We start from the raw sequence: 11,404 nt of genomic DNA on the forward strand, positions 1-11,404 counted from the left end.
TCACCTGGAGATCTTGATAAGATGCAAATTTAGATTCAGGATGTCTGGAGGGAAATCCAGATTCTGTATTTGTAACAAACTTCCAGGAAATGTCGATGGTGCTGCTCCAAGGACCACACTTTGAGTAGCAAGTTTCTAGAGTTTGCCATAGAAATCAGACTGTTGAGAATTGAGCCCCATGTTAACCACCCCAATCAGAGAAGAAAGACTCTTATCTGATAATGATGAAAAGATTACTAAGTAATAGATGATTGGAATTGACAATAATTCTAAAAGATCATCCAATTAATTGGTTTTCAAATGATTTTGTTTTTTTTCCCCCCAACAATAGTCAATGGAGAATCTCAGTAAATAAAACAGAAAAAACCTTTGATGCTTTGACTAAATCAGAAACAGGGAATTTGGGGTCCAGTCATCTTTCCAGCACTCCTTTCAGAGACTCTTAAATCATCTCCTTAGGACCCTGGAACTCTGACTAGTGCTGTTTGAAAACTAGCAGTCTTATTCAATGCATAAACCAGTAATAAGATGGAACACAAATCCAAGTATCTTTATTGCTAGTCTGGTGTTCTTTTCAGTAAGAAAATTTATTCTTTTGGTTTGGAAGCTAATTGTCATTCATACAGGCTATCCCTGGCTATATGGACTCTGGCCAATCTCTGTCACAACAACTGTTCCTTGCTACAACCCTTGCACCCACAGTTAGCTATGTGGAGTTGGGAAAGTCACTTTACCTTACTCTCATGTTTCTGATCTATGAAATGAAGAAAAACACAAATTTTGTCAAATATATCATCATTATAGATTGTCCAAAGTCTTATGGGTCTCAATGAACATTGATTGAATGTAAATTAAATGAGAGCAGAGATGGTATCTCTCTTGTCCACTATTATAATTTCCACAGACGCCCTACATAATCCCTATCATGAGCAGATATGCAATAAATATTTATCAAGTAAATGAAGAATGATAATAATATGAACAGAAAACCATTTTCAAACTTTTAGGTGTTATTAAAATTTAAAGGAGCATTAAGATTGTCATCCTAATCAAATAAACTCTAAATTATTTGTGGTACTCTGCTGGATTCGATGAGAGAGAGCCTTGCTGTCTCTTTCTTTGGCATTTGGTTATTTACAACAATGATAGGAATATATAGGATTTACCAAGAACTGAATATAAACCTTATCTTTTATTACAGGACTAGAAAGGAAGATTTGTACAAAGTGTATGGCTATGGGAATGTATTTTGGATTGAAGAACTAAGGATATTTTGGGTGGAAAGTGAAGAAGTAATTTTTAATCTAGGTAAGGCAAAGAGGTTTTGTTCTTTCTGAGAAACTGGGAAAGGTGTCATGAAAGAAATGGAGCTCTGATAATTTGGCTGTTTCTAACTCCTTTGGTAACTTGTCAGTGTGGAAGTCAGACTATCGTCTGACCCACTTCTGGTTAAAGGCCAAGAACGGAAAACTACTTTATGTAAGTAAATGCATAACAGAAAAGTGCAAACCCTGATCTCTTTCATTTTACTGGAGTGGGAGACATCTGCATAACTGAGTTGGCTGGGGTTGGACTATGAAACAAGGTGCTGCAGCCAACATGTGCACATTAAACAATTACACCAGGATTAATTTATCTTCTTTTCTTATTTGGAAAGCCTTGAGTGAGAATGTCCGCTAATTCTGCTAGAGTAGAGAGACTTCCTGTGACATGATGTAATTTTTGCAAAGGGGAAACACATGTTGAGTCCTGCAGTACAAAACAATATTGAGGTGCTGTCAGTCATCTCACAGGCAGGATGCAGGGAAAGTTGAGGCAGAACTACCTAGGAGCCTTTGGAGCATGGAGCTGTGTGGAGAGGGGTGGCCATGGTGGGGTAGGGAATAAAAAGTCTCTGTAGCTTTTTAAATATAGATACCTCATTAAGTTTATGAGAGCCTGGAAGGAATGCTCTTCTGTTTTTAGTTATAAACATCTTCCTCCTCGGAACACAACATATCATACATGTGTTTCTTTTTCACCCCAGAGACAGAAGGTACTTCTGGTGTTTGTGTAAAGAAAAAAAGTCATTGAAAATCTGCATTTTAAAATTCAGCAGAATGAGTGATGGTTTTCACCAGCAGTAACATTCTTGATGAATTTCTCATTATATTTTGTAGCTATCACACAGTATGGGTTATACATTAGTATAAGGGCTTGAAGAAGACTCTAGGGCTTACTTTCCCTGAACACTTAAAAAAATTAGATATTGATCCATAAGTCGGGGAGTGAGAAGTTAAGGTTTGACTAGGAAGCAAGACATTGACTAGGGTGACATCTTTCTTTCTTCCTTCGTTCGTTCGTTCGTTCGTTCGTTCGTTCGTTCGTTCCTTCCTTCCTTCCTTCCTTCCTTCCTTCCTTCCTTCCTTCCTTCCTTCCTACTCCTTCCTTCCTTCCTTCCTTCCTTCCTTCCTTCCTTCCTTCCTTCCTTCCTTCCTTCCTTCCTTCCTTCCATCTATCTATCTATCTGTCATCACATAATCTACACACTATGGTAAGTACAAAGGTGAAAGTAACCCAGTTTCTTCTTTAAATAGCTACCATTCTAGTAGGTGAGACGATGAAAATATAATCATAATAAAAAGCACAATACCTTGCTACTCAAGAGTGGGGTCCTCTTAGGCCAATAGCAGTGACAGAACCTGGGAGATTGTAAAAATGTAGCTTTCAGGTTCCACTTCAGGCAATTGATATGCATACTGAGGTTTGAGAAGCACTGGTATAAGCAATATATTATTGGAGCTAAAAGAGAAAGAAATTACTTCAAGAAAGATGACCGTGGAAGATTTCAAGAGAACTGGTGCTGAGATGGACTTTGAAAAACAGGTAGCTAGGAGTATATGTAAAGACTTGAAAGTGAGAAGACACCTGGTGGGCTGGAAAGCAGGAAATAATTTACTGGGCAAATGTATTATGGGAAAAAGTGGGAGATTAAATTGAAAGGCGATTTAAGGCTAAATTACCATATTAGGAGTTTGGGTTCTTATAGTATTGTAGTTTTAGCTATAAAAAACATGAATCCTTCATGTTTAAACACTACTACTAACAGTAATGATAGTAGGAATAACAGTAATGCTAACATTAACAATGCTGTTATGGTATAATATATTTTATGTTCAGAGCTTTTTACAAGACAGTATTTTATTAAGTCCTTATAGAAACCGTGTATATTAGGGGGTATTGCTATGTCCATTAAGAGGCCGAATAGGGAAGAAGTTAAGAAAGGCTTTTATTTTAGCACTTTGAATGTGTAGTCCTATTGTCTTCTGACTTGCATTATTTCTGGCAAGAATTGTGTGGAATTAAGTTTTTTCTCCTTTAAGTAAAGTGTCTTTTTTTCTCTGTTTATAATATTTTATCTTTGTCATGCATTGGTTTTTAGCAATTTGATTGTGATGTGGCTTGATGTTTGGAAAAAATTTCAACCACTATGCCTTAAATTGTTTTCTGTTCTTCTTTCCTTCTGGAACTTTAAGTGCACACATGTTAGACCAATTGGAATTCTCCCACAGTTCACTGAAGCTTTGTTCATGTTATTTTCAGTTTGTTTTCTCTGTCATGCTTCAGTTTGAGTAGTTTATATTGATATGTCTTCAAGTTTACTGATCTTTTCTTCTACTGTATCTAATTTGCCATTGAGTCCATCCAGTGAAACATTCACTTTAGATATTGTAGTTTTCATTTTTAGAGGATCCATTTGATTCTTTTTTTTTTTTTTTTTGCATCTTTCATTTCTTTCCACATTTTGGTTATGTTCTCCTTCAAATCAAAACCAATCCTTATTGGGAACCTGTTATCTGATGACCAAATACAGCCTATGGCTGTTTTTGTATGGCTCATGAGCTGAGTATGATTTTTACTTTAAGTATTTGTAAAACAAAAAGAAACAAAACAAACAAAAAAAAAGGAAAAAAGTATGTGACAAAGACCATATGTGGTCTACAAAGCCTAAAATATTTACTATTTTGTTCTTTCCAGATAAAGTTTGCCAATCTCTTTTGTGCTGCTTTTTCACAAGTCTAATAATTTTTTTAGGTATTATGAATGTCGTGTTGACTGTTCTTATTTTGTTGTTTTCCTTTAAGAATGTTGAGGTGCTAAGTTGTATGTAGATCAGCTTGATCCTTCTGAGGCTTTACTTTGGTGCTAGTTTAGCCCTATAACAAAGTGTGACTTCTCTGGTATCTTTGCTCAGTGCCTTGTATATTCAAAGGGTCTCTCTATTCTGGTTGATAGATAGTCAGACACCTCCTAGGCCTGTGTGAACTCCAGGAATTTCTCAGCTGATAGCTCCCTGGGTATTAGTTGTTTTTTGTCCTGCCTTGTGGTGTTTTACCCTACACATGTGCAGATTAGCATTCAGTCAGATACTTGAGGGAACCCCTATGTATAGTTTTGGAGTTCTTTCTTTGCTTTGGTCTTTCCTTTCCCATACTCTGCCCCACAAGTTCCATCTTCTTCAGTGTCTGTGTACTCTTATTTTTGACTTTCCATCTCATTAAAAACACAGGACTCTGCTTGGGTCCCATTCCCTGGGCAGCAGCCTGTACATTGCCTCCAGGAAGAAAGACGGGACAAAATAGGGGTCACTGGCTCTTTTCCTTCTCTCATGGATCACAGATCTGTGCTATTTATAGTCTAGTGTCCAAAAATAGTTGTTTCATATATTTTGTCTAGTTTCCTAGTTGTTTATAGTGAAAGGGCAAATCCTGTTCCAGTTACTCCATGTGTGGAAGCTGAGAGCATGGTGTTTGAGTCACACAAACATGTTTTTTTGGTTCTGACTCTGCATTACTCTAGTAATGCAGAGCTAATCACTAACCTCTATGTGCATCAGTTTCCTCATCTGTAGGATAGGGATAATAATAGGACTTTTTTTGTGATGATTAGATTGAGACTGTGCATGTTAAACGTCATTAGCACAGTGTCTGGAAAACAGTAAGTGCTTAACACATACTAGTTATTTTTAACATCTCATTTTAAGGGGGCTCAGGGAGATAAAGCAACTTTTCCAGTTTCACATACTAGTAAGCAGTAAGGTTTTTCTCCCTCTCAGGAACTCTGATTTCCAAAGGCCTTGTTTTATGTCAGCACTGACCATGGCTAGGTCCACCTAGAAATGGCTGAACCCAGAAAGTTGAAAGGTCTGAGGAATTGTCACAGTTGTTTATGAAATGAAAGGGCCATAACCACCATTTGATCTGAGTGAAAGTTTAGACAGACATGAGCTCGTACTGCTTGTTGGAGGCAGACACTGCACGGTAAGGTATGTGCTAACATTTAAAAGTGGGTTTCTTCCTTATGGAGCATTATAAGTTATGGTGTATTGTATCCTTCTACTAAATGGTTCAGTCTGTATGGTCCTAACTGTTCCTATTTCCCACCCTCTACTCCCACCCCAACTAGTGCAGTATTTCTATCAAACCAACACTACCCTTTCATAGCTACCTAGCATTCCCAGTCACCATTGTGAAATATTAAGTGCCTCAAATGGGTTATCAGGCCTTGTAAAGGGCATCTGAGTAATTGTGTAGCCAGCACGTTGAGGGCTCGGCTGTCTCAGACATGGGTGCCAAAGGAGCATCAGACTTGACTTTGGTTGGCCTGTGGCTGACACAGTGGAGATAGGTTTGACAGATTTCAGATGCAGAGAGCATGAATTTTGGTATAAGATCGATTTGGATCCTGATCCCAGCTCTGTCACTTATTAGCTGGATGACATTGGGCAAATTTTGTAACCTCTTTCAGCCTCAATCTCCAGTCTGTGAAATGATGAAAATATGGGTTTTGTAAGATGAGATGAGATAATGTATGTAAAGAATTTATCATTTAGTAAAGGTTGGGCAAAGTTATAGTACTCCTGTCCCTCAAATAATAAGAGAGAACCTACCCTCAAAGTCCAAAGTCTTTTTAAATGTCCGTTCCCACCCTATTTTCCCAAGATTCCTGTATAGTTAGGAGATGGGCGTTATGCTACTCTTGCCCCGATGGCTTCTTTCACTTGTAGAAACAATCCTGGAGAAGGTTCAGTCCAGAAAACTGAAACTACATCAGTTTTTAAACAGTGAACTTAACATTAGGGATTTGTTAAAAAGATTGGAAGAATGAAAAGGCAAGAAAGGAGCAGCAAGATAACAGGATAATAGGTCTGTAGGAATCAGCCACACCCCTAGAATTGCTCCCCTGTGGGGAGGACAAAGAGATGAGTTTGAGGTGTTAGAATCCTGAAGCTTAGAGGAACGCTTCAATGGAGCTGGGGCTGAGATGGTAGAGTTGGGTGTTCTGCTCTCACTGCTGCGTTGGGAGCTTAGTGTAGGGGTGCTGCAGAGCTGGGACTTAGACATCTGAAGAAGTAGGGTGTTCTGCTCAGCTAGTGCTGATATTGGTTATGGAAATGCGAAAAACACTGGAAACTGAATCAGTTGTTACTGGAACTGCCACTGCTGAGATGAAGAACTTTTGGTTGAGTAACACTTAACAGAAACAGCAAGTAAACAGGGAGAAAAAAGTTCTTTCTCCCTCCTGCATCCCCACAGTCAATATTGTCAGAGCCCAACAAGGATTCCCCTGGCAAGGGAAAAATGAGGTTTTCTGAGTCCCAGCTCCATCAACATATAGCAGAGTCTGAAAGAGTAGATTTGAAGCTGAGAGTCAATAGCTTAAACACTAACACAATACACCTTGCACATGAACCCCTGACCTTTTCCTTATCTCCTTGGCTCATGACTCCCATATTTGTTTCTTGTTTACAAGTGCTTGTAATTCAGCTCTGATCTGATATGTGGTCTCATTTATTCAGCTCTAATCTCTGGGCTTTCTTCCTTGATTATGATTTGTGTTAGTCAAGACTCTCTTAGGTCAAATAACAAGGGCCTAACTGGGCTTAGCTTGAACAAAAAAGAGGCCTATGTTGGATGACACAACAAGAGAAGTACAGGGTGTAGCTGGGGCCAATTAAAGCAAGGATGCAACACTACTGGGTTTCCTTCCCTGCCCTGGTCTGGTTTTCTAGACATTTTGGCCAATTCTCTCCTATTATAGGCAGCTTAATCACATGGATGGGGCTTGGGCTCACAGCCTCACCCCTGAGCAGAAAGTAAAGGATATTCTTGCTCCTACCTCCAGAATGAACAATTCTAAGGAATTCTGATGGTCCAACTCTGATCCTGGATCCTCTTCGTGGACCAGGAGGGAATGAGCTCTTGTGTGTATGGCTTAGCTTAAGTCTACGTTCACCCCTCTGAATTGGTGGGACCGGAAGAAACAATTGAGGGTATTGGGAAAACAAAATCCTAGTTGTCAACTATAATTTTCATTTGTCTATTTAATTATATCTGAGAATGCTCTTGTCAACCATGTAGAAAAATAACAGAAAATTTTATGCCCAGAGAGGTCTGTCCCAGGCAATACCTTGGTTGTATTGTCATATCTGTAGACACCAAGCAGTCAAAGGTCAAGATGGCATTATTACAGGGTTCCTATGAATCCTGTCATTGGGTTATTTCCAGTACTCAATAAATAATATCACCACTTTTTAAAAACTGTTGCCAAGAAGCTGGGATGGGCATAGGAGTCAGGTAGATAGACATGGAAACATCAGTTTTCTTACTGATAAAGCCATTGGAGAATGTGGCTTGGGTGAGTGACAACGGACTGAACTTGAGAATTAGGCAGACTGAATACCCAGGCCCAGGAAACACTAGATAACTGTAGACCTCTCCCCTGCAGGGCAGACCCTTTACTGTTGAACTTGGCTCAGGTCCAATGAATATTTTTGAACTTTAATTCATCCATTATTCCCACCGGCATCATAAAAAGTCTCCCTCCTCTTTTCCAAGCCTAGCCTGCCTATTTGCATTACTTTCTGCTTTCTCTAGACCCTGCTTCCTCAATTATACCTTACTCTTTTTTTTTTGTATCTCTATTTCCCCCAACACTCTTCCCGAACTTGAATTTCCTCTATCAACATTCTCAAATCTGTGTTCCGGAGGGAAATGAGGAAATGCTGCTTAACCCAGATACTCTCTCAGCTACCTTGTTTATCTCTTTCCTTTCACTCCTCATTTCTAGAAAATGTCATTTTCCCTCACTGTTGTCATGTCTTTCTCCTAACCCCCATCATTAAATAATTTCCAGTTGTACTATTGCACTAAACTGCTCTGGTCAAATTTGCCAAGGGTTGCCTAATCTCAAAATTCAGTTTTGGCAGCCTTCATTCTCCTTGTCGTCTCTGCAGCGGTTAATACCTTTGGAATCCTTGGAATGTCTTCTTTAGCTCTCAGGGTAATGTTCATTCTAGAGTCTCCTTCTAGCTTATCTAGGTGCTTGTCCTTCCACTTCCACTACCACCTCCATTTCCAAGCACTCCTTCTCCTGGGTGCAAGGGTGTACCCCACAGTTCTGCATTTGCTTCTCTGCGTGAATCATTTTACATTAAACACACTCCGCTGGAGATTCTTCAGTTACCACCTTCTACTCAAGTGTTTTCAGCCCCGTCCCTCACTCGACCTGCGTGTCCGGGCAGGGGAAGTGTCACCTCAAGTGCGACATGTATAAAACTGAGCTTATCTTTCTTTCCTTATTTAACTGGCTCTCTAAGCACTTTCTCTTTTGAGTTATTCTTTTAGACTTCCATGGGTAAGCCCTGAAATTAGCCTTGACTCTTCTCACTTCTCTGTCTCCCGTTTCCAGGTAATTGCTGAGGTCAATTGCCCTTTCTTCCTGATAAGTCTTAAATGGGTCTATCCATTTCGATCTCCACTGCCCCCTCTTTTGTTTGCATCCTTGGCTCTTTTTTCCCAGACTGTTTTACTCATCTTCTGTTAAGATATTTCTGACCGTTTTTGCTCTCCAATTCTTCCTGTATAATACTACCAGAACATTTGTCTCAAAATGCTTTCCAGTATGCATTCTCCTAACAAAATTATTCTGTGAGTTAGATGTATAGACATTAAACTGAAAGGATGTCCCTAGTAAATTTTTAGATTAAAAGGACAAATTGCAGAGTATTTTCATAGTAATACACTGTTTTTAATTTATCAAAACTATATTTGAGGGCGGGCCGCGGTGGCTCAGCGGGCAAAGTGCTTGCCTGCTATGCCGGAGGACCTCGGTTCGATTCCCGGCCCCAGCCCATGTAACAAAAACAAAGAAACAAAATACAATAAAACAAGAAAATGTTTAGAGATGTTTCCCTTTCTTCCTTCCTTCCTTCCTTCTATCCTTCCTTCCTTCTCTCTGTCTTTCCTTTAAAAAAAAAAAAAAAAAAACTATATTTGAATATACTTTTTTTGAATGATTGTATGAGCAAAGGTAAAAAAAGGCAGAAGAGTAGATCTGCTGAACTCTTAACATTGATTTATTGATCTTCTTGGGTGGTGGTCCTCCTTGATTTCACACTGGACTCATCTAGAACGCTATAAGAAATATAGAGATTTAATTAGCCTGGAGTGTGTCCTGGATTTCAGAACTTTAAAAAGCTCTTTATGTGAGTCTAATGTGTTGAGAACCATTGATAAAAGAGGATTACCCTGGCTGAAGGTGATAGTAAAGTAATTCAGAAGTGTGTTCCCACACATACAAACCCACACATCCACAAACTCAGTCAAGATTTCCCACAGTTAAAAATGCGCCACTAACCCTGATTAGTCACATAAGCAAAGAAAAAGGAGCTTGGCTTAAAAATATGCCATAGATGATCTACAACAGCAAATGGATAAAAATTACCTGTGTATTAGTACATATAATCTTCGTGCATAATATGGTTACACACATGTATGCATATATTTGCTCATTGAATCCTATAAATAATTTACTTGACTATTTTGGAAATGCATAAGTTTAAATTACTGGTGTTTTTTGTTTATTTTTTATTTTTATATTTTTTAAATAAAAGGCACCAATAAGAAACCAAAGGCTGTAGCCTGGGGAAGACTTTCTGGTGCAATCCTGGTAACAGACACCAGAGGGAGGATGACTGAGTTTTGGTATATGATTAAAAAGCTGGATTGATGGGGCTGAGCTGAAGAGGATGTGGGTGAATGTCGTATGGTCATCACTAATTAGAATTCCATGTGCCCCTGTGATTTCCTTGTCTTAAATGCATATCATCCAAAAATAGACATGGGACTCCAGAGATACAAACTTGAATCATATTTCATAAGGAGCAGATCAACCGATGAAGTTGAGGTAAGTCAGCCAAGAAGTTGTTGGTCTTGTCCTGGAGACCCTTAGAACCTAAGTTTGTTCAGACCCATAGGACACAGTTTCAGCTGAGAAGCCAATGGCACATTTCTACCCCATTTAACATTTGTAAACTTTGCCTGTGTTTATCCGATTTGATCTGGACTCTGTTTAGTTTCTGATTAGACAGTCCCAACAACATATAAAACATTGAAACTGGAAGCTCATATCTACATATGATCCACTACAAAAAATTTGGAGTGATGGGAGGTATTTGGTGGGGACAAATGGTCTGTATGAAAGGGACAGCAGGCTCTCTGCTTCAATTTCCAGGACATCTCCTCATTCTGAGCCCTCGAATATCTGAAGCATTATTAAAGAGTGAGCAGTCACTGTGCCCACCAGGATGGATATATTTAATGTTGTACTGCAGTTGGCTTTTCCTGACTTGCAAACAAGGACAGTTAAATTTTCAAGAATTTTGTCTGCTGGTGGTTAAACATGGTCATTCTTAAAAATTAAATTACATAAACCTACAATTAAATGAGTTGCATTTCAAAATAAAGATAAGAAATACTCATCACTTACAGCTGCCTCCTTATTTTTCATTCTTCATTTTGTCTATGTCGATTGCATCTGTGTGATGGAAATACGCTATAATGGTGTACCTAACTCTGATAATGGATCTGTATCTAGTGATATCACATTGGTACTCTGAACTTGGCCTTGCTGGCCCCAGGACAAGACAGTAGGCCCACATGATAGCTTTGCTTGCAGTGAGATGAGGTGCAGCTGAGGAACCCTGGGTTAAGGGTGCAGCACCTTTTGTAGCAAGCAGTAAGCAAGCCATTCCTCCCATGGTCACATTGTGGTAGCCTTCATCTGTTTTTGTAATGAGCTACAAAAATGGCCCATGTCAGAAGACAGTTAAGCCATGCACCTTGGCACATTCAGGAGGGATATGCAGGGGTACTTGGGAACCAGAGAGGACTGAGACAAGAGTTTGGCAAAAATTGGTGAACAAAAGCATACTGGTAATCAACTGGCCATGTGAAATTTATGATAAAGAATATTACATATATTTTATTATATGTAAATGGTATGCTATACATCTTTTATAGCAGTAAAAAATTTTAATAAACATATGAATATATAATATGTATATATATATACATACATTTTT

At 38.9% G+C, this 11,404-nt stretch overlaps 1 long non-coding RNA gene across 2 annotated transcripts; it reads left to right on the forward strand.

The window, feature by feature from the left end:
• The first annotated feature begins 1,205 nt into the window (after window positions 1-1,205).
• Window positions 1,206-10,752, forward strand: LOC143643275 (uncharacterized). 2 transcript variants are annotated; one of them, XR_013156182.1, is made up of 3 exons: window positions 1,206-1,308; window positions 9,935-10,227; window positions 10,555-10,752. It is a non-coding gene; the product is annotated as an uncharacterized LOC143643275 (long non-coding RNA). The 2 variants fall into 2 exon arrangements; XR_013156183.1 differs by having other exon boundaries at window positions 10,160-10,227.
• Window positions 10,753-11,404: the final 652 nt, after the last annotated feature.

The sequence above is a fragment of the Tamandua tetradactyla genome, chromosome 8 (genome assembly GCF_023851605.1).
Source record: "Tamandua tetradactyla isolate mTamTet1 chromosome 8, mTamTet1.pri, whole genome shotgun sequence".
NCBI classification, from domain to species: domain Eukaryota; kingdom Metazoa; phylum Chordata; class Mammalia; order Pilosa; family Myrmecophagidae; genus Tamandua; species Tamandua tetradactyla.